Source organism: Narcine bancroftii, unplaced genomic scaffold, assembly GCF_036971445.1.
Source record: "Narcine bancroftii isolate sNarBan1 unplaced genomic scaffold, sNarBan1.hap1 Scaffold_310, whole genome shotgun sequence".
Taxonomy (NCBI): Eukaryota; Metazoa; Chordata; class Chondrichthyes; order Torpediniformes; family Narcinidae; genus Narcine; species Narcine bancroftii.
In genome coordinates, this window is record NW_027212048.1 from 86,838 (window position 1) to 106,420 (window position 19,583).

General features: G+C 42.9%; 1 long non-coding RNA gene across 7 annotated transcripts in view; it reads right to left on the reverse strand.

Moving 5' to 3' along the window:
* Positions 1-4,462: 4,462 nt before the first annotated feature.
* LOC138750953 (uncharacterized) overlaps positions 4,463-19,583 on the reverse strand; it is a 37,714-nt gene continuing 22,593 nt past the window's right edge. The window contains exons 3-6 of one of the 7 annotated variants that reach the window (XR_011349631.1): positions 10,474-10,614; positions 7,082-7,321; positions 6,439-6,560; positions 4,463-4,900 (exon numbers count right to left, since the gene is read on the reverse strand). This is a non-coding gene — a long non-coding RNA (uncharacterized lncRNA). The remainder of the gene's footprint in view (positions 4,901-6,438; positions 6,561-7,081; positions 7,322-10,473; positions 10,615-19,583) is intronic. The other 6 variants (XR_011349629.1, XR_011349628.1, XR_011349633.1 and 3 more) reach the window with 6 other exon arrangements.

The following is a 19,583-nucleotide window of genomic DNA, read 5'->3' on the forward strand; positions in this document are numbered from 1 at the left end:
AGTAACCCAAAACACACAGAAAACTTTGTGCCTCAACTTGTTGGTGGGCACCGCAATGAGGATTTTGCTTTGAGCAACCATTGATATTTTTCTGCTGCCTGGATGCTCAGGAAAAAGACTGTTGGACAAGGACCCTGGACCTTTTCCAGGTGGTGCCTCCCTGGTGCCAGTGTCTGGGGTGTTGCTGCTGGTGTCCAAGACATCCTAAAATGGGACAGAGGTTGTGGCACATGGAGATACCAATGACATAGGGAGGAAGAGGGAAGAGTTCCTGAAAAGTGGGTCCAGGGCATTTGGTGAGAGCTGAAAAGAAATAGCTTTAAGGCACTCATGTTGGGATGACTGTCTGGGCCATGCGACAGTGAGAGCAGGAACAGAATGTGGTGGAGGATGAAGGCGTGGCCTGAAGGTGCGGGTGAAGAGCTCCTTGAGGGCATCCTATTTGCCTTGCTCGGGAGGCTGATGTCAGAAGTCGATGAGCCTTGCTGCCATGTCCTGATGAGCAAGAACATCATGGAGGAGTAATGGATGTCATCAGCGGTGATCTCTTGGAGGTGGAACTGGTCCTTGGCCTGTTTGAACCCCACGTGTGGCTGCGACATCCAGAACATTGACAGCTTCAACCAAACCATCTGAAGAGCCGCCTGGACCGTGATCTTCACGTCCAACTGAAGGGCTGGGTCCTGCTGAGGTCACCACTGTAGCAGACACTTCTGTTGAGGAGAGAAGTGGGAGAGGGTAGGATATTGGGGATGGGGGTGGGGGGTGGTTTCTTTATTCTTTCTTTTATAGATGCCACAAATTAGATGAGCATTATTATTAATTGTGTGAATTTGTTGTGGTTTTAAGTTTATAAATATTTTTTTTAAATGATTGGCAGGACCACGAGTGGCAGATAGGATCATGGGGACTCTCTCCCCCCAACCCACCCACGCCAAATATCAATGGGATAAACCGGGTTCATTGTCAATGTCGTTGAGGATCCCTTCCACCTGCCCACAGCATTTGGCAGCTCTTCTCATCAGGAAAGAGGTCGAGGAATATCGGAGCCAGTAGCACCAGGCCCAGAAACAGATTCTTCCTGCGAGCAGTGAGAATGGAGAATGATGGATGACCGGCTCAGACAAAGACTCCATGACTCTGCTATTGATTCAACAGAATTTATTTTTTTTGGGAGGGACTGCACGTGTATCATTTGTCTCTCTGTGCTTAGGTCCAGTTGTGTGTTTGTAGAGGTTTCCACCATGAATACAGTTTCCTCGGGTTAAATTTGAACGGGTACAGAGGAGCTTTCCTGGATTGGAGAATGTATCTCATGAAACAAAGTTGACTGAGTTCGGGCTTTTCTCTTTTTCACCCCAAAATTAACTTTATTCTAAAATTATTGACCAAGAGGACAACTGTTCCATGTCTTTTCTCATCCTCGTGTTGCATGCCTATATTCCCTTCACTGCACACGTTCTCTGTTTAACATCATTCCACCACTTTGACACCTTGTGGTTACTCCCTGCACTCTGTGGTTGAAGGGGTTCCCCTTAGTCTCCGCCCCTCAAGACCCGGAGGATTAGAGTCCTTCCCCACAGTGCCCTCGTGTTGGCTGCGCCAAGCCTCAGTGCATCTCTCAGCAACCTGGAATAGGCCGGTGGGCAGCGTTCCCTCACCCACATCTCCATGTGCTAAAAGACCAGCAGGTTAACGTCGAACAGTTATGCCCTTCGGACCTAGATGTTGCGCTGACCTATCAATTCCAAGCAAAATAAAAACTTGACCCTTCCTCCTTCATAACCCTCCATTCTTGCAATGGAGGGAGTGCAGAGGCAATTCACCAGGCTGATACCTGGAATGGCAGGAATGACTTATGAGGAAAAATTGCGCAAATTGGGATTGTACTCGCTGGAGTTTAGAAGATTGAGAGGGGTTCTCATAGAGACATATAAAATTCTGGCAGTACTGGACAGAATGGATGCAGATGGGATGTTTCCAAGGATGGGAAAATCCAGAACCCGGCGCCATGGTTTGAGAATAATAGGCAAACCATTTAGGATAGAGATGAGGAGGAATTTCTTTACCCAGAGAGTGGTGAATCTGTAGAATTAATTGCCACAGAGGGCAGTAGAGTCAGGTTCATTAAATATGTTTAAGAGGGAATTAGATATATTTCTTCCGTATAAGGGTATTAAAGGTTACGGAGAGAAGGTGGGGATGGGGTACTGAACTTTAAGATCAGCCATGATCTCGTTGAATGGCGGAGCAGGCTCGAAGGGTCGAATGACCTACTCCTGCTCCTATCTTCTATGTTTCCTTCATTCATGTGTCCAAGAAGCCCTTAAATGCCGCTAATATTTCAGCCTTCATCACCACTCCTGGCAAGGCATTCCTGGCACCCACAACTCTGTGTAAAAACAAGTACCCCTTATATTTCCCCTAAACCTTCCTCCCTTTGCTTTGGGCTTCTAGTGTTTGATTCTCTTATCTGGGTTTCAGGCAGACCAAAGGGCATCTTTCACTGAGTTTCTGTTCTTCCAGCAGTTCTGGATGTCTGTCTCTGGATGCTCTGCTCAGGGGACCACCCCGCAGTATCTCATCAAGTCCTAGTCTCTGTGTCAGCAGGAATTCCATCCTGACCACTGCCTGATGGCCCTGTGGTCAATAGTGTTTGTCTATGCAACCATTCCCATGAAGGTGATGGGGCAAAGTCCTGCTGACTAGGACATTGTGTGGCATCAGGGCCAGACCAATCTTTCACAACACCTGAGCCAGGTAGAACCTCAGCACATAGCGGCTTTTGGTGCCCTTAAACTTTGTTTCCAAGCACAGCCATACACAATAGCCATGCTGGTTAGGGATATTCCCCCATTGATTGACGATGTACATGGTCCTCCAGACTCTATCCATTTTGGACCCCCACATGAATAGGAAATGTGTTTTGGGAATTGACAGGGTGGAGGTGTGGGGATGGGCCACACCTGCCTCACGTGCAGCAGTACCAAGAGCTCCTTGCACCTGATGACCGGGTTCTACCGGATTGACAGAGTTGGGCATCTCTGTGGTTCTTCCTGTCTCCTGGAACTGGGGGTCTCCTTACAGCTCCCCATCTCCTTGAGTTGGTACTTTTTTCTCCACCATCACCACAAGACAACCAAGACCCCTGGATGGAGGGCAGAGGCGCAGAGTGATCAGTGAGAATACGGATAGTTTCAACAGGGTGGGGTCCATTCTGATGCCTGATAACAGGAGGAAACCAATGGGGAAGGAGGATGCAGGGCATTCGATAGCAGGTGGGGCAGGGTGTATATATGGCAGCTGACTGGAATTGTCAGGGGGATACTGAGACCTGGGAGAGGAGGGGAAGGAGGGTTTAATTGTGTTCTGATGAGAGAGTGCTGAGGGAGAGGCAACATGGGTGGAACCTCAAGGCAAGGGACCCCTGAATCTTTGCAGGGATGGGCTCTGTAAATAGACTCCCAGATATCCAGCAAAGAGCATCTTTGTCCCCCTGCCATCAGGAAGGAGATATGGAAGAATAAAAGCAGAGAAGCCAGGGAGGGAAATAGCTTCTTCCCACAGGCCGTGAGATTGACAAGGCAACATGAGCTTGATGGGAGCTAAGAATGAAAAGGTGGAGAGGAATATGGACTGATTACAACAGCACAGCCAGCAAGAGAGTGGGGCCGAAGGGCCTGTTTCTGTGTTGTCTATCTGGACCAGCCTTTTGAGTTCAAGCTTTAAAAGATCAAACCATTTTTAAATTTAATATCAACGGTATAGAATGAATCAAGAGACAAGATGTCTGTCCAGCGGCAAGCGTCGAAGGCACTTCCTGAAACGGAGGCTCTGAAACTACAGGGAGGTTCTGGCCGGAATGAGGTCCGGCTTCCTCTGGAAGGAGGAGAGGAGGCAGGGATAATGTGGGGGAAGGGGTGCCTTCCTACATTCACCTCCCATTTCCTCTACACCGTACCCCTCTTCATTTCCCTGCCCATTCCCCTCCCTCATCACCTCCCCATTTCCTGTGCCCCGCTCGCCGCCCACGCTCCCCTCCCCAACCTAACCCTAACCCCTAACAAACCCTAACCTTAACGTTAACACTACCGATACCCTTAAACACTACACCACGTCCCCAACCCTAACTTTTATTTCCACCCTGTCCTCTAACCCTATCCCTGCGCTGTCCCCTAAACCCAACCCTAATCTTACCCACCTTCCTCTATCCCCAACTCACACCCCACCTCTACCTCCTACACCTACCCCCTTCCCCTAAACTTAACACAAGCCCATTTCCCCGAAGTCTAAACCTAACCCTAAACCTCGACCTAACCCGAGCCCACATCTCCTAACCCTAAACCTAACTGTACCTCTACCCGTCCCTGACCCCTATCTTAATTCTACCCACCTTCCCCAACCCTAAGCTAAACCCTACCCCTATCCTCTACATCTACCCCCTTCCCCTAACCCTACCCCATACACGCACCCCCTACCACTACCCCATTACCTACTCCTACCCTCTCACTACCCCCCTTTCTCCTACCCCCTTCCCCTATCCCTCCTTCCCCTAAGTTAGGGGTAGGAAGGGAAGGGGAGGAGGGGAAGGGTAGGAGACAAAAGGGAGTGGGAAAGGAGAGGGGAAGGGGAGGTGAAGGGAGGAGGGCTAAGTTTAGGGCATAGGTGTGAGCGTAGGTGAAGGGGAACGTGAGTGGGAGGGGGTTGGAATGGAGAAGAGGTAGGGGAGAAATTGGAGGGGAAGTGGGTGAAGGGATATGGAAGAGGTGGTGAATGGAGTTGGCAGGGCCAGAGGGAGAAGGGGAGGGGTTCAGGCCATCATGATGTTGTCCATCCTCTGTTCAGCTGGGATGCAATGTTCTTCTGGACTCGTGTCTTGTCTCTGAGATCGGTCCTTCTGCTGGGAAGAGAAATACGAGTGATAGAGATACCGTCTCCGAGGCCTGATCACGATGACTTTGGAGGGCCCCAACTCCTCCCCCATCACCCCCCTCCCTGCCCCTGCACACTAGGGCCTTTCCCTTCCTCTGCTTTACCTGAGGAAGTGTGTTATGGAGAAAACCACAATCTATATCTGCAGAGCTCAGAGTACCGTGTCTCCATCAGGCAACACCCTGGTTCACCACGACATGGCAGCAAGATGCTGGACAAATCATGGATGGATCAGTCGAGTCCCTTCAGCTGACCCATCTGAACCTACCCCACAACAATATTACTCTTCCCTCCCTCTCACCAGTACCTTCTGTTTTTCTTTTATTCCTGTCCCTATGTTAAAATCTTTTTCATGCCTTTTTTGGATGAGCCTCCAGTAACACCCCTGGCAATGTATTCCAGCCACCCACTACATTCTGTGTGAATAAAATATCCCCCTCACATCTTGTCTAAAGTTCCCTCATCTCACCTTATTTAGACGTCCACTGGTATTCTCGCCCCAGGAATGCACACAATATTCCAAGTGTGGTCTGACTAGAATTTTGTACATCTGCAACGTTACCTCTCAGTTCTTGAACTCAATCCCCTGACTCCTGAAGGCCAGCACACAATACACCATCTTAAACTCCCTCTCAATTTGCACAGCAACCTTGAGCGATTTATGGCGCAGGATCTAAATATTTCTCTGTCCTGCACACTGTTCATAATCCTGCCATTAACCATGTGCTCTGCCCTCACGTTCTTGTAATCCACATTCAATAAAGATATTGGTCTATATGAAGCTAATTTTAATGGGTCTCCAACCTTCTTTGGAATAACTTTTATTCGTGCCCTTGAAAATGACTCTGGAAATTAACCTGTACCAGTTGCTTGTTTAAGTACATCTGTATTTACAGGATTCAACTCCATCTGTCACTTCTCTGCAAACTGGATGACCTATGACAACCTTCTATACTGTCTACAACATCTCTACCTCTGTGTCATCCCCTGACGTACCCACCCTTCCACTCCCATCATCATTCATAAAAATCACAAAGAGCAGGGGTCCCAGAGCAGATCCCTTTGGAGAGCCACTAGTCATTGTTCCATCTACTACTACCCTCTGTTTACTGCAGACAAGGCAATTCTGAATCCACACAGCCAAGGCTCCGTGGATCCCATGCCTCCTGACGTTCTAAATGAGGCCACTGTGAGGACCTTGTCAAGCACCTTACTAAAATCCACGTGCAGCGCATACAGACCTTGACCTTCATCTATTTCCTTTGACACCTTCTCAAAATACTCAATTTGACTCGTGAAGCAGGACCTGCTCCTCACAAAACTATCCATGAGTTTCCCCAGCATGTTTGTCCATTTCCCTCGGACCCAGCATCTGCAGACTTCCTGGCCAGTCCCTCCCTTACCCCTTCCCAGAGCTTCCGCATCCATTACAACATTAGGCATTGCTGCCCAGTACTGCCCAGTACAGACCTTTGTAAACATTCTCCACAACCAACTGACCCTTACCCGTACCACACCCATAACTATGGGTGGATTAAATATCCAATTAACTTCATTCTGAAATAACGCATCAGGAATTTGATGTTGATTCCAATTTTGAATAACTTTTCATAATTCTCGTTGAGCTCCTGTAAAGTTAGATCCATTATCAGAACATAATTCTTTTACTTGACCACGTCTAGGAATAAAATGCCAAAGAACATTAATAAAAGAGTCTGTATCAAGCAATGACGCTACTTCAATATGAATTGCTCTCATAGTCAAACAAGTGAAAATAACTCAATATCGTTTTTCAACACTTCGTCCTCACTTTACTTGCAAAGGACCAAAATAATCAACTTCCACGGATGTAAATGGGAATTCATCAGGTGAAACTTTGTCCTGTGGTAAATCTGCCATTTGTTGTTGTCCAGGTTTTCATTCTCTCTGTTAGTCACAAAGAGATGAAACCTCATTATTTCATTATTAATATATTTAAGCACTGATGGGTAGACGTGTGGTTCCACCCTTCCCCAGTTAGACTATTAAATGCTTGATTTTAAAAGTTGTAAAAGTGATTAAAAATACTGTTCATAGACTTTGGAATAGTGGAGGATCGAAATGGCTGCAAATGTGAAAAAATCGAAAACTCAGTTACGGAAGAAATTACCTTACAAAAGTGTTGAAGAAATGAGGCCGAGTTCAAGTTGAAGCAACGGAGTTGTCGACTGGAGTCCCCAAGTCTCAGAGGACTCCTGCCCGGCTAAGTATTACATAGGTACCACTTGCGCTATCGCAAGATGGCTTCAGCTCAGTGATGTGTTCAGCGGTTTCGACTCGTGCACTCGTGAACACAGGCGTGAGGGCGGGCCAGCTGAGCGAGGACAGGCCCGTGAGCCTGCAGCATTGCCTGGTGGTCAGGAGAGATACAGTGTAGCATCAGAAGACGCACCTGCGTAGTCGGTGGCCCTACCGGGTGTGCACAGTTCGTCGAGGGTCCACAAACCTTTGGAGAAGGTGTGGACTGTGGGGGAGCCTGAGCGACGGTGAACTGATGAGGTCGGCACACTGTGTCGGGTATCCAGACACGCAGCAGCACCGGAAGAGGACCTATTGCTATGGAGGAAGAGGATGCTCAACTTCATTAGAATTTGAAGAACTGGGGACTGTGACAAAAGAAGGTCGGCCTCAAAGGGAGGTGATGGATCCTGGACTGGATTCTGTGTTTCCAATTCTGGAAGGGATTGCTCAACTCATGGAAGATATGTCAAATATGTCAATGCAGATGACTCATCAGATTTTCGGAAATGAAATCTAAAATGAACACTGTGTGTGAAGAAATAACTTTGATGAAGCAAGATATTAATGTAGTTAAGAGTGATGTTACGAGATGGACACGATCAGAGGATACTGTGCAAAATCATTTTAAAAAGATTGAGGAGGCTTTCTTGAATGCAAGAGTCAAGTGGAGCATAATAGAGAAAAAATGGAAAAGTGGAAGATCCTTTTGTAGATTGGGGGTTTCAGAAGAAGGAATTATTGAAGAAGTTTGACTCATTAGAAAACCAAAGTCGTAGAAATAATGTTAAAATAGTAGGTCTTCCGGAAGATATGGAAGGTTCGGATCCGGTGAAGGTTTTGAAGAAATGGATCCCAAAAGTGTAGGGCAGGTAATTCGTTCCGGATGGACTGGAATTAGATCGAGCAAACAGAGCGTTAAGGAAGAAACCGTTTCCAGGCCAATTACCACGAGCAGTTTTGATTCGCTGTTTTAAATATCAAGACAGAGAGGTGATCCTCCGATTGGTGGTGCAGAAAACACGGAAAAATCAGGCTCCACTGATGGTTCAAAATAATAGGGTTTTTTTAAATGCAGATCTGAGTCAAGAAATTATCAGAAGATGCAGAGAATTTAATTCAGCCTAAGAAGTATTGTGGCGAAAGGGATATAAATTTGCTTTTCGTTATGCAGCAGTATTGAAAGATTTTTATGGGAATTTTTAATCTCAGTTTTTTGAAAATGACCATGATCCTTTAATATTTGCTAATTCATTGCCAGATGTACGAGGAAATGGGCGATCTTCACCATTATCACCGAAAGGAAGGGTCAATGGGAATGGAAATGGGAAGATTGGAAAATATGGAAAGAATGGGAAAAAAGTTGAATTGACGCAAAGTTTTCTCGATATTGATGATCCGGAACAATCATTGGGACTGGAATCACTGGGTTGAATGTTTTTGTTTCAGGACTTTGTGAAAGTCTGACTGGGGGTGGGTGACACTGAGTCCTTTAGTCACCTGCCACTTGTGGACTTTACCGCACCCAGATTTTTAGGGGGCTGCTACTTTTGAGTAACTTGTTTTGGGATTGATTTTTCTCTTTTTTTTGGAATTTTTTAAATAGGTGGGATTCAATACAGCGAGACTTAGAAGGGGAGTATTATTTTATAGTGGGATTCACATTTGTGAGAAGGTTTAACAGTAATATACTATGAACTGTGTCAGATACTGTGACACCAGGTTGACAGTGGGGAGAAGGTTTAACAGTAATGTACGATAAACTGTGAGATAGAGTGACACCCATTCACAGATGTGTAAAGGTTTAACGATGATGTATGGTAGACTGATAAGAGATACTGAGACAATGGGTTCACAACATTAACAAGGTTTAACAGTAATGTACGATAAACTGTGTGAGATACTGTGACACCAGGTTCACAATTTGAATAAGATTTAAAGGTGATGTAAAATAAACTGTGACAGATACTATGACACCATGTTCACAATGGGAATAAGGTTTAACGCTGATGTAAAATAAAATGTGGCAGGCAAAGTGACACCAGATTCACAGTGGAGAGAGGTTTAATGCTGATGTGTGGACAACTGAGATCGTTACTGTGACATTGGCTTCACAGCAGTGAGAAGGTTTAACAGTCATGTACGATAAACTGTGTCAGATACAGTGACACCAGGTTCACAGTGGGGAGAATGTTTAACAGTAATGTACGATAAACTGTGTCAGATATTGTGACACCTGGTTCACATGGGGAGAAGGTTTAACGGTGATATACGGTATGTTGAGGTAGATAATGTGACACCAGGTTCACAGTGGGGAGAAGGTTTAACAGTAATGTACGATAAGCTGTGTCAGATACTGTGACACCAGGTTCACATTGGGGAGAATGTTTAACAGTAATGTACGATAAACTGTGTCAGATATTGTGACACCTGGTTCACATGGTGAGAAGGTTTAACGGTGATGTACGGTATGTTGAGGTAGATAATGTGACACCAGGTTCACAGTGGGGAGAAGGTTTAACAGTAATGTACAATAAACTGTGTCAGATACTGTGACACCAGGTTCACAGTGGGGAGAAGGTTTAACAGTAATGTACGATAAACTGTGTCAAATACTGTGACACCAGGTTCACAGTGGGGAGAATGTTTAACAGTAATATACGATAAACTGTGTCAGATATTGTGACACCAGGTTCACATGGGGAGAAGGTTTAACGGTGATATACGGTAGACTGAGGCAGATACTGTGACAGCAGGTTAACGTTGTGGAGAAGGTTTAACGGTGATATACTGTAAATTGAGATATATACCATGACACCATGTTCACAGTGGGGAGAAGGTTTAACGTTGATGGACGGTAGACTGAGGCAGATTCTATTACACCAGGTTCATAGGGTGAGAAAGTTTAACGTTGATCTACGATAGACTGAGGCAGAAACTTTGAGACAGGATTCACATTCTTGAGAAGTTTAACATTGATGTACGATTAACAGTGTCAGATATTTTGACATCAGGTTCATATTGGGGAAAAGGTTTAACGGTGATGTATGGTAGAGGGAGGCAGATACTGTGACACCAAGCTCATTGTATTGTTCATTTATCTTAATTACAACATCTAATTTATATGCTCCATTTTTTTGTGACAACTTCCAAACATTCCATAAACTTCTATTCTAATCATATTTTGTTCATTTAAATAGGTCACCACTAAAATCCCAAATCGTTTGGTCTCTTAATTACACAGCACAAAATTAAATTCTTTACCTGGGTTTGGTTCAACGGCACTTCAGTCTCCTTCATTAATTTTTCAGACCCTCATTTTGTGCTTTATGCTTTGCCCAGCCGATTCACCAAATGGGCATCCAACTCTATCTTCTCAGCTTGACCCAACGTCTCCTCTGTAAACTTAAGCAAACCAAGAAGACTAAAGTTAAAATTTTCACATTGGCATTTTCAAACACAAAAATGACGCTACGATTTGCAATTTCACATCAAAATGGGAAAAAAAAGGGATTAAAAGAATAGAAAATTGTTTTTCAGGAAGTAGATTCTTATCCTTTGAACAAATGAGAGATAAGTATAATATAACTGGAGATACAGCGCTGGAATATTACCAACTGAGATCCTACTTGAACGATAAACTAGGAAGCAATTTGAGTTTACCAGAGGGAAGTAACCTTGAATATGTGATTACAGATACAATGTTAATCAAAAGATTTATAACAAATATGTATATTAAACTGCAAGAAAAGGAGAATGAGGAAACAAATGGTAAAACTAAACAAAAATGGGAACAAGATTTAAATATAAAGATAAAAAAGGAAACATGGGAGAAATTATGTTCTGGAACGATGAGAAATACAATAAATACGAGGCTACGTATGATACAATATAATTGGTTACACAGACTATACATTACACCGCAAAAGTTAAATAAATGGGACCCAACAGTATCTGATAGATGTTTTCGATGTAAAAAAGAAATGGGAACAACAATTCATGCAATCTGGACATGTGAGAGAGTAGAAAAGTTTTGGGATGATCTCAATCAGATATTAAATAAAATAACAGAAAACAATATACCAAAGAATCCAGAGATCTTTCTCCTAAGTAACATAAAAAACAAAGAATTTGGAATTGATTTGGAGGATGCACAAAAAAGATTTGTTAAGATAGCCCTAGCCGTAGCAAAAAAATGTATTATGTCAACCTGGAAATTGGAAGATAATTTGAAAATACAACAATGGTATATAGAAATGAATAAATATATTCCATTAGAAAAAATAACATATAGTTTAAGAAATAATATTGAAATATTCGAACAAGTATGGGAGCCTTACATTAAATACAATAGCGAAAACCTACCGGGGACAAACATTACCTAAGATGATGGAAGGAGAAGGAAAGAAAAGAATGGACTCAGTAGAATTTCTGGTATATTTTTGTTGAATGACAACATTGTCTGACGGGTTTAATGCAACCTAGATTGTATACCTAAAATGGATGAGAGGGGGGATGGGGGGGTGGCTTGGGAGGAGGGAGGGTGGGGGGAGAAAAAGTCACTGTATATGTGTGAAAAAGAAAAAGTGTACATCATGGCTAATGTGATTTATGGTGTGAAAAATAAAATAAATAAATAAATAAATAAATTGAAAATCCCACTTGCTAAACTTGCAAGCAACTGAGTCGCATCCTACAGCTGGAAAATTGCAAGAGAACTGCTTGGTTAAAGCAAAGATTCCACCCAGTCACCCCATTAAAGGCCTCCAAGTTAACAACAGATAGCAACCTGAAAGTTAAATTCAAAGATTTGTATCAGGAATATTAACGGGCAGTTAAAAAAAAAATTCTGTTATTGAAAGGAAACTCCTCAGGGAACACCAGGCTCTTGTTGAACAATTCCTGTTGTATTCCTCAAAATGCTTTGAATCTTGATTTCAAGCAGAGTCATTTGGTGAGATTGTTGGTCCAGAACAAACCCTGCCCACACACTCCCTTAAATACCTGCAAAGTCGTGGCTCAGCTCTGCTCCATGCTAAATTTATCAAGCTTTTCTGAAGAGATTACGGACTTCAGATGCTGGTTCGTTGAGTCACAAAAACACTAATGCTTCCCTGAACAACACACCTCTATCTGAAAACCAACAAGAACCTTCCCGAGTGGTAAATATCAACAAGACATAATATCATTTCACTGTTGTGTTTGTGTCGTTGGAGAATTCCCTTTCCATTCAATCAGAATTAGAGTTTTGGGTGCCGTATTTGAGAAAAGATGTGCTGGTGTTGGAGAAGGTCAGAGATGATTTCTTGAAATAATATCAGGAATGAAAGGGTTAATGTATGAGGAACAATTGTCGACTCTTTGACTGTACTAGTTGGAGTACGGAAGGGTAAGGGGGACCTCAGAGGCATTTCAAATGCTGGAAGGCTTGGACAGAGTACATATGGCAAAGATGTTTCCGATGGTAGGGGATTCTAGGACAGGAGAGCATAATTTCAGGATAAAAGAGTGTCAATTTAAAACAAATGTGGAACAAATTGATTTTGTCAGTGGGTCGTGAAACCCACGTGAGGTCATTGGGTGTATTTAAGGCAGAGATTGACAAGTATTTGATTCGTCAAGGAATCAAGGGTTATGGGGAGAAAGCTGGGGAGTGGGGGTGAGTGGAAGAATGGTGGAACAGACTCGACAGGCCTACTTCTGCTCCTATATCTTGTGATCTATATCCTGCTGGAGACCTAGTCAACCCTCCTCTTGTATTCCATTCTCAGAAAACAGTCTGCATCATGAGTTTGTGTCATGTGAACCCATTTCCGATTGAATCCCATGTTACAAGTAACCCAATGCAAATTCTGCATTGAGAGGACTGCAGCTTCCTCATTTTAAAAATTGTTATGGAGCAGCTCAAATGAGATTTCTTGCTTCTTTTTTTGAAAGGGATAAAATAGAATCTAATAAAATAGGAGAGGGAAAAGCAGAAGAATTTATGTACAAATGGGAATCAAAATTAATGGTTGGTGATAAAGATACACAATTGTTGAAACATTTGATTAATATATGGAATAAAATAAATGATGTAATTGGTGTAAGTGGATGTACATCTCCCAGAATGTCTTTGATTCAAAATCTTTGTATCTTTTTCAAAGGATCATCAATTTCTGGACAGCGGGTTTCGTAAGGGGATTATAAATGTTGAAGATTGTTATGAAAGGGGTCAATTAATGCCATTTGACTAACTGAGAAATAAATATCGTATAGCAATCGTTTTTGCTATTTCCAACTTAGAACATATTTGAAGGATAAGTTAGGACCAACCATGTTGGACTGAAATAGAAATTCCTTATAAGAGGAATTGTTAAAAAAGTTATTTGATGATGTTCTCTTTATTACAAGTAGAAACTTTTAAATGAGAAGTTCATAAGTTGAGACAAAGGAGGGAAATGGATCTGAATATTGTAAATGATTGGCAAATATGGGCAGATCCATAAAAGGATTTCAATGCAAGATACAAATTAGTTCAGTATAATTGTTTTTACATCAGTCATGTAGCAGATGTCAGCATGGATTTTATTTGAAAGCTGCACCTTGAGTCAGGTGACTCAGGCTGTTGGATTTGAAAACCTCCTCAGGAAGCTGATTTGGCAATAGAGATCACGTGATCCAGGGAAGTTGTATTAATTCACTTCAACGCAGCATTTTGGATCTATTGACCAGAGTTCCACACTGCAGCAGTAAGGAAGGAATTCACAACTAGTTTTTCTTCTTCAGTTACTTATTACACCAGTGAAATTGAATAGAATAAATTCAGAATTATCAGATCAATATTTTAGGTGTGTTGAAGATGTTGCAACTTTCTTGCATTCAACTTATCTTTGTCCTAATGCAAGATCTCTTTGGGGAGAATTACAATATTAATGGAACAAGTTATAGGAGATGTTTTTCCACAGAATCTGACCTTATTTTTATTAGGAAATATTGAAGGAACAAGGCTAAATTAAATCTATTAATATATCAATTGAAATTTGTTAAATTAACGTTAGCGGTGATGAGGACATGTATTGCATTTACTTGGAAATCAGTTATATATATATATACATACATTTTAGGGATGCCAAGATGACATGCAAATATTCAAAGTTGTATTCCTTTGGAGAAAATTACATATAGCTTGAGAAATATATACTCCATGCTTTTGCAAATTTGGCACCTGAATATTCAAATATCAGGCTTCAATTTGTAATAATGCCCTTTCCATCCCTCTAGATATGTGAGATTCTCCTCTTAGTTAAATTTTTTTATTGAGATTTGTTTGATTTCCTTGCCACCGTGAAATCTGGGTAAGCGGACAACTAGTGCAGAGCACCAGAAAACAGAAAGACCACACCCCACCAACATCTCAGAAGCAGAGGATTCAATCCAAAGGTCAGTGTCCAAGGAAGCAGACCAGTGAGGAGTTCTGCAGCTAAAAGACCCACATAGGTGGCAAGCTGTTGGTGACTTGAGGAGAGGAACCCACGCAGGCTGCGGGCTTCTGGACAAAGCAGTCAAGGAACTCACACCAGGCTGTGGAATGCTAGAGAATGGGTCAAAACTGGCTAAAAGGGTGTCAAGTATCAGACCTGGGATACAAGTGAGTGCTAAATGGTTCCTAATTATGTCAGAGGTTCAAAACTGGAGCTCACATTGCCAATGACTTGGATGGTCTGTGAGCATTGAAAGAGAATCCACAGACCCTCAGTGACTTGGCCCAGGGTTTGGGGTGTTGTGGGGGGGGGGGAGCACTCAGTCTATCTCTGACTGCAAGAGGCATTTCAGGCAATTTCTGCCAGAGGTGAGTCTGTCTGTCTGACAGCAGGAAAAAAGCAATTTTGTGTGATATGACACTTTTTAATTACATGACAGTAAATTGTCTCCTGAAATAGAGAGAGGTTCAAGTTTCAAACTATTACAAACTCCACTCACCAGATCATACCTCTTCCCACTTTTTGTTTGCAAGGACATCATTAATTTTATCACAACTCCTCTGCTGCATCTGTCCTGTGACAGATTATATATTTTACATTTTATATAGAGATGTTTTTGAAAGAGATGGATTGGAGGAGTCGTTTAGGTCACAAACAAACACAAACACTTCACAAAACAACCCTTATTTAAAATGTAAGAGCTTTGCTGAGAGTGAGTCATTCAGGCGCCAAGAGCCTTTGCAAAGACAATACAAGGATACTGTTTTGCTAAAGAATTTCAAAAGCAGGTGTAAATGGATTATTGTTTTTAAACAACAAATGTTTGGACTCAGAAGTTTGGGTCTGGTGTAGTCATCTGGCTGGTTCTCGTTTGCTGTTCTAAGAAGGTCATGTGGTTTTGCAAGCAGAGAGGAGAGACCAATTAGGCTTTTTCTAAAAAGAGAGAGAGAGAGAGAGGGGTGGGGGAGAGAGAGATGGCAAGCTGGCATTTTGTTTTGAAAACAGTTTGTGAGTTTTCAGTTCAGGCTGTTGAAAAACTTTGTTGTCCATACAAGAGGAAATGTCTGGCTATAAATGATGTTTCACCTGAAATAAGGGAAACAAAAGGAACTCAATGGTGACCTGCAGAAGAGGTTATCATTTGGAAAACCCTAATGGGTCAAGTTTCTTTGGCAAGACACCAAAGTGGCTGATCAGAGGGAATCAGTTAATGTGTGTACAATGAGCAGGAAATCCCTCTCTGAAACCAACAAGAGCCTTCCTGGAGGGTAAACATTTACTTTTAAGCACAAGAGCTTGATGAAAATTCATAAATGTTGAATTCTGTGCACAGTATAAGAATTGATAGACACCGGTGAACTTGGAGTTGTGTCAAAGAACTTTATGCACATTAAATACACCTGCGCTTAAAATTAGAACGTGGTAATGAAAGGCTGTTAATAGTGATAAGTTAAAGTTTGATCCTGTTTGTGTTTCTGTTTAAAGAAAATTAAAAACAATGTTTGTTTAAGTATGAATGGTATTATTGTTCAAAATCTGCCTGTGATTGAAAGTATTCTTGGATTGAATAGACACCTGGGCCAAATGGCAATTGAAGGACAATCTGTACATGATTTTACATCCTAAAGTACAATGACTACTTCTATCCACTAAAGATTGTTAAAAAGCAAGAATAGACAATACAATCACATAAAATTCTCATCAATACAGCACATGTATTAATACACAAAACAATCACATCTCCTTTTTGTTCAGGAAGGGCCTGCACTTCCCAAGGAAACTGAGGAGGTCAAGGCGAACGGCTCTCATCCTGAGATTTTACAGGAGCGCAGTTGAGCCTCCTGTCTGGCTGCACCATTGGATGGTCTAGTTGCTGTAAAGCATCAGACAGGAATGATGCAGAGTTGTGAGGATCACTGGGGTCTCTCTTTTTCTGTAGATGACATTTACTGGGAGTGTAGTTCAAATCGGGTTCAAGGAATAGTACAAAGACCATTTTGATCTAGTGAACAGCATCTTTAACCATGTCCATCATCAAAATGAGGACTTACAGGCTGGGGAATAGCTTCTTCCCACAGGCTGTGAGATGGATGAAAAGTATCCTGTAAGTGCGATAAACCTCCCAAATATTTATATATGTAGCGGATACTTCGATAGAGCTACTAAAGCAACACACACACACACACACACACATACTAGGTTAGTCAACACAAGACTGCTTTATTCAGTCTTTACAGGCTTCTTCTATTTACAGCGTGTCGTGGGTTCCATGGGCCAAGGTGGGACATCATTATGAGTTTGTTGCAGATCCACGGGACCACAGGTTTAAATTAATCCCTGAGTGTCCCGCACCTTCCGGCAGGAGAATTCACAGATCAACGTGCTGTTCCTCAGCACTCAACACCACGTAGATGCGGTCAATTAAATGTATGAGTTCCCAGCTGTCTGCCTTATGATTTCATGCGCCCACCAAAGAACCATGCCCACTCGGCCCGCTTCACAGCTGCTACACCCCCCCAGAACCGTCGCCAGAAAGTAAAACACCAGCTGCATTCACCTTAGGTGGACACCCTCATCATCTGGGATGGGGGCACTGAAAGGTTGAAGCGGGATCCACATGGGCAGGCTTATGTCTTTTCAAACTAAACAGCTGCGAATGTCCCCCAATATCCAAAGTATACTCAAATCCATCCTTCTTCACCACGTGGAAAAGGCTGTCATACGGTCGTTGTAACAGCACTCCTGGGTACTGTCTGCGCACAAAAGCAAAATCAGCGTCCAGGAGTGGTGGGGCACATTCTGTTAAGGGGATCCAAGCCAATGGGTAGGAAAAGCTTTGCTGATCGCGATAACATGTTGAAGCTGCCAAAGGATATTCAGATCAGAGTTGGTTGTGAAATGATTGTCCCATGAAACTGTAAGGACCGTACAATAAACCATCTCTGCGGACAATGCAGACGTATTTATTTTGGAGCTGTGTGCACTCCCAAAAGAACGCATGGCAATTCATTAACCTAATTGGGACCAGTGAGTCGGGCCTTAAAAGTGGACTTTGGGAATGTGAGCGCATTGCCAGTGGGAATGTGAGTGAATTGTGTTCCACGGACTGAATTATTGTGTCGGAAAACCAAATCTAGCCATCCAGTTGACGATGAATGCTCTGGCCCTTATCTCAGTGTCACTGGATGGCAACGGGATGGCCTCTGGCCAGCACGTGAAATGTTCTACAACTGTGAGAATGTATCTCATGTTTTGAGATTCTGGCAATGGTCCAAGCAGGTCCACATGCACGTGTTCCAACTCCCTGCATACTGGCGGGAAATGTTGAAGAGGTGCTTTAGTGTGGCACTGAATCTTGGCAGCCTGGCAGGAGGTACATGTGCAAACACATTGCACGATGCCTTTTCGCAGTCCATGCTATACATATTTATTTAACATGAGGTTGACAGATGTTCTGATGGATGGATGAGATAAGCTGTGTCTCTGATCAATAAGGTGTTTCCTCCAAGATGCAGGAAACATTGGTCTAATGTAGCCCAAAGACATGTCACAAAGTAAGGTTGGCCACCAATTTGTGCTGCCCCCTGCTGTATGTCAGGTTAGTAATGGCCATACTGTATGCCTGAACATCGGGGCCCATTGCCTGGACACTGGGTAATTCAGGAATATTAATGTCACCCTGAATATTATATATAGTCAGTCTGAACAGCATATTCGTGATGGCATTGTTTTTACAAGATGTTATCCAAGTAGATGTAAGGGAACCCTAAATCTCTGCCCAAAGTACCTATAACCCGCTGGCAGGTGTGAGCACCATTCTTCAACTCAAGTGGCATCCTAAGTCATTCAAAAAGCCCAGAAGGGGTAATAATCACCGTTTTAGGAATGTCTTCCTTATGGATGGGATCTGATGGTATCTTATGACAAGATCAACCTTGGAGAAAGCACAGAAATTGTGAAGATGGGAGGCAAAATCTTGCATATGAGGGACGTTAAGACAGTGGGTCTTATCCTGAGATATGGTCTGCTGGCCTTCATAAATCATAGCATAGAACAAGAGGGCATGAGTTCAAGGTAAGGGTGCAAAACTTTAGGAATGTTAGAGGATGCTTCTTCACTCAGAGCGTGGTGGCAGAATGGAATGATCTTCCAGAAGAGAGAACTGCGGCAGGGTCCTTTCTGTCATTTAAGAGAAGGTTGGATGTGTACATGGATATGACGGTGTTGGAGGGATATGGCCAGAGTGTTGGAGGGGAAAACTAGTGGAATTGTTCATGTGAACTGGCACAGACTCAAAGGATCGATATGGCCTGTTTCCATGCTGCAAACTGTCCTATGATTATATGTGCTGGGCTCCACGGGACAAAGTGGGACATCATTAAGAGTTTTCTGCCGGCAGGTTTGAATTAAACCCCGTGAGTATTCCACGCTTTCCGGCAGGAGACTTCAAAATTCGAAAAGATTACTAAACTATTTCCATGAACCCTCCACATTTACATCTATTTTTCTAAATCCACTCCATAATCTAGACATCTTTACTTAACACAGCCCACATTTCTTCTCCCATTCAAAGCACTCAGTAATACACCAAGGCAGTAAAATAAAAACTCAATGCTGGAAATACTCAGCAGGTCATCTACTGGAAAAATAATCGGAGTTGAAACATTCAGGTCGATAACCTTTCACTGGGATTCAGAAAGATGATCAAACAAACCGGATTCTCTTTGCTGAGAAAAAGAAGAAGGGAAATAACAAAATGAATACGTGAGGTGAAAAGCCCGAGCAGCAGAAATGGCAGTGGTGCTGGATGAGTGGAGTCGACTCATTGATCAACACATCTGTCTGGATGGAGGAGAAAAGGATAAACAAGACAAACATGATGCCGTCACTGTGAGGTACAATACCACAGCT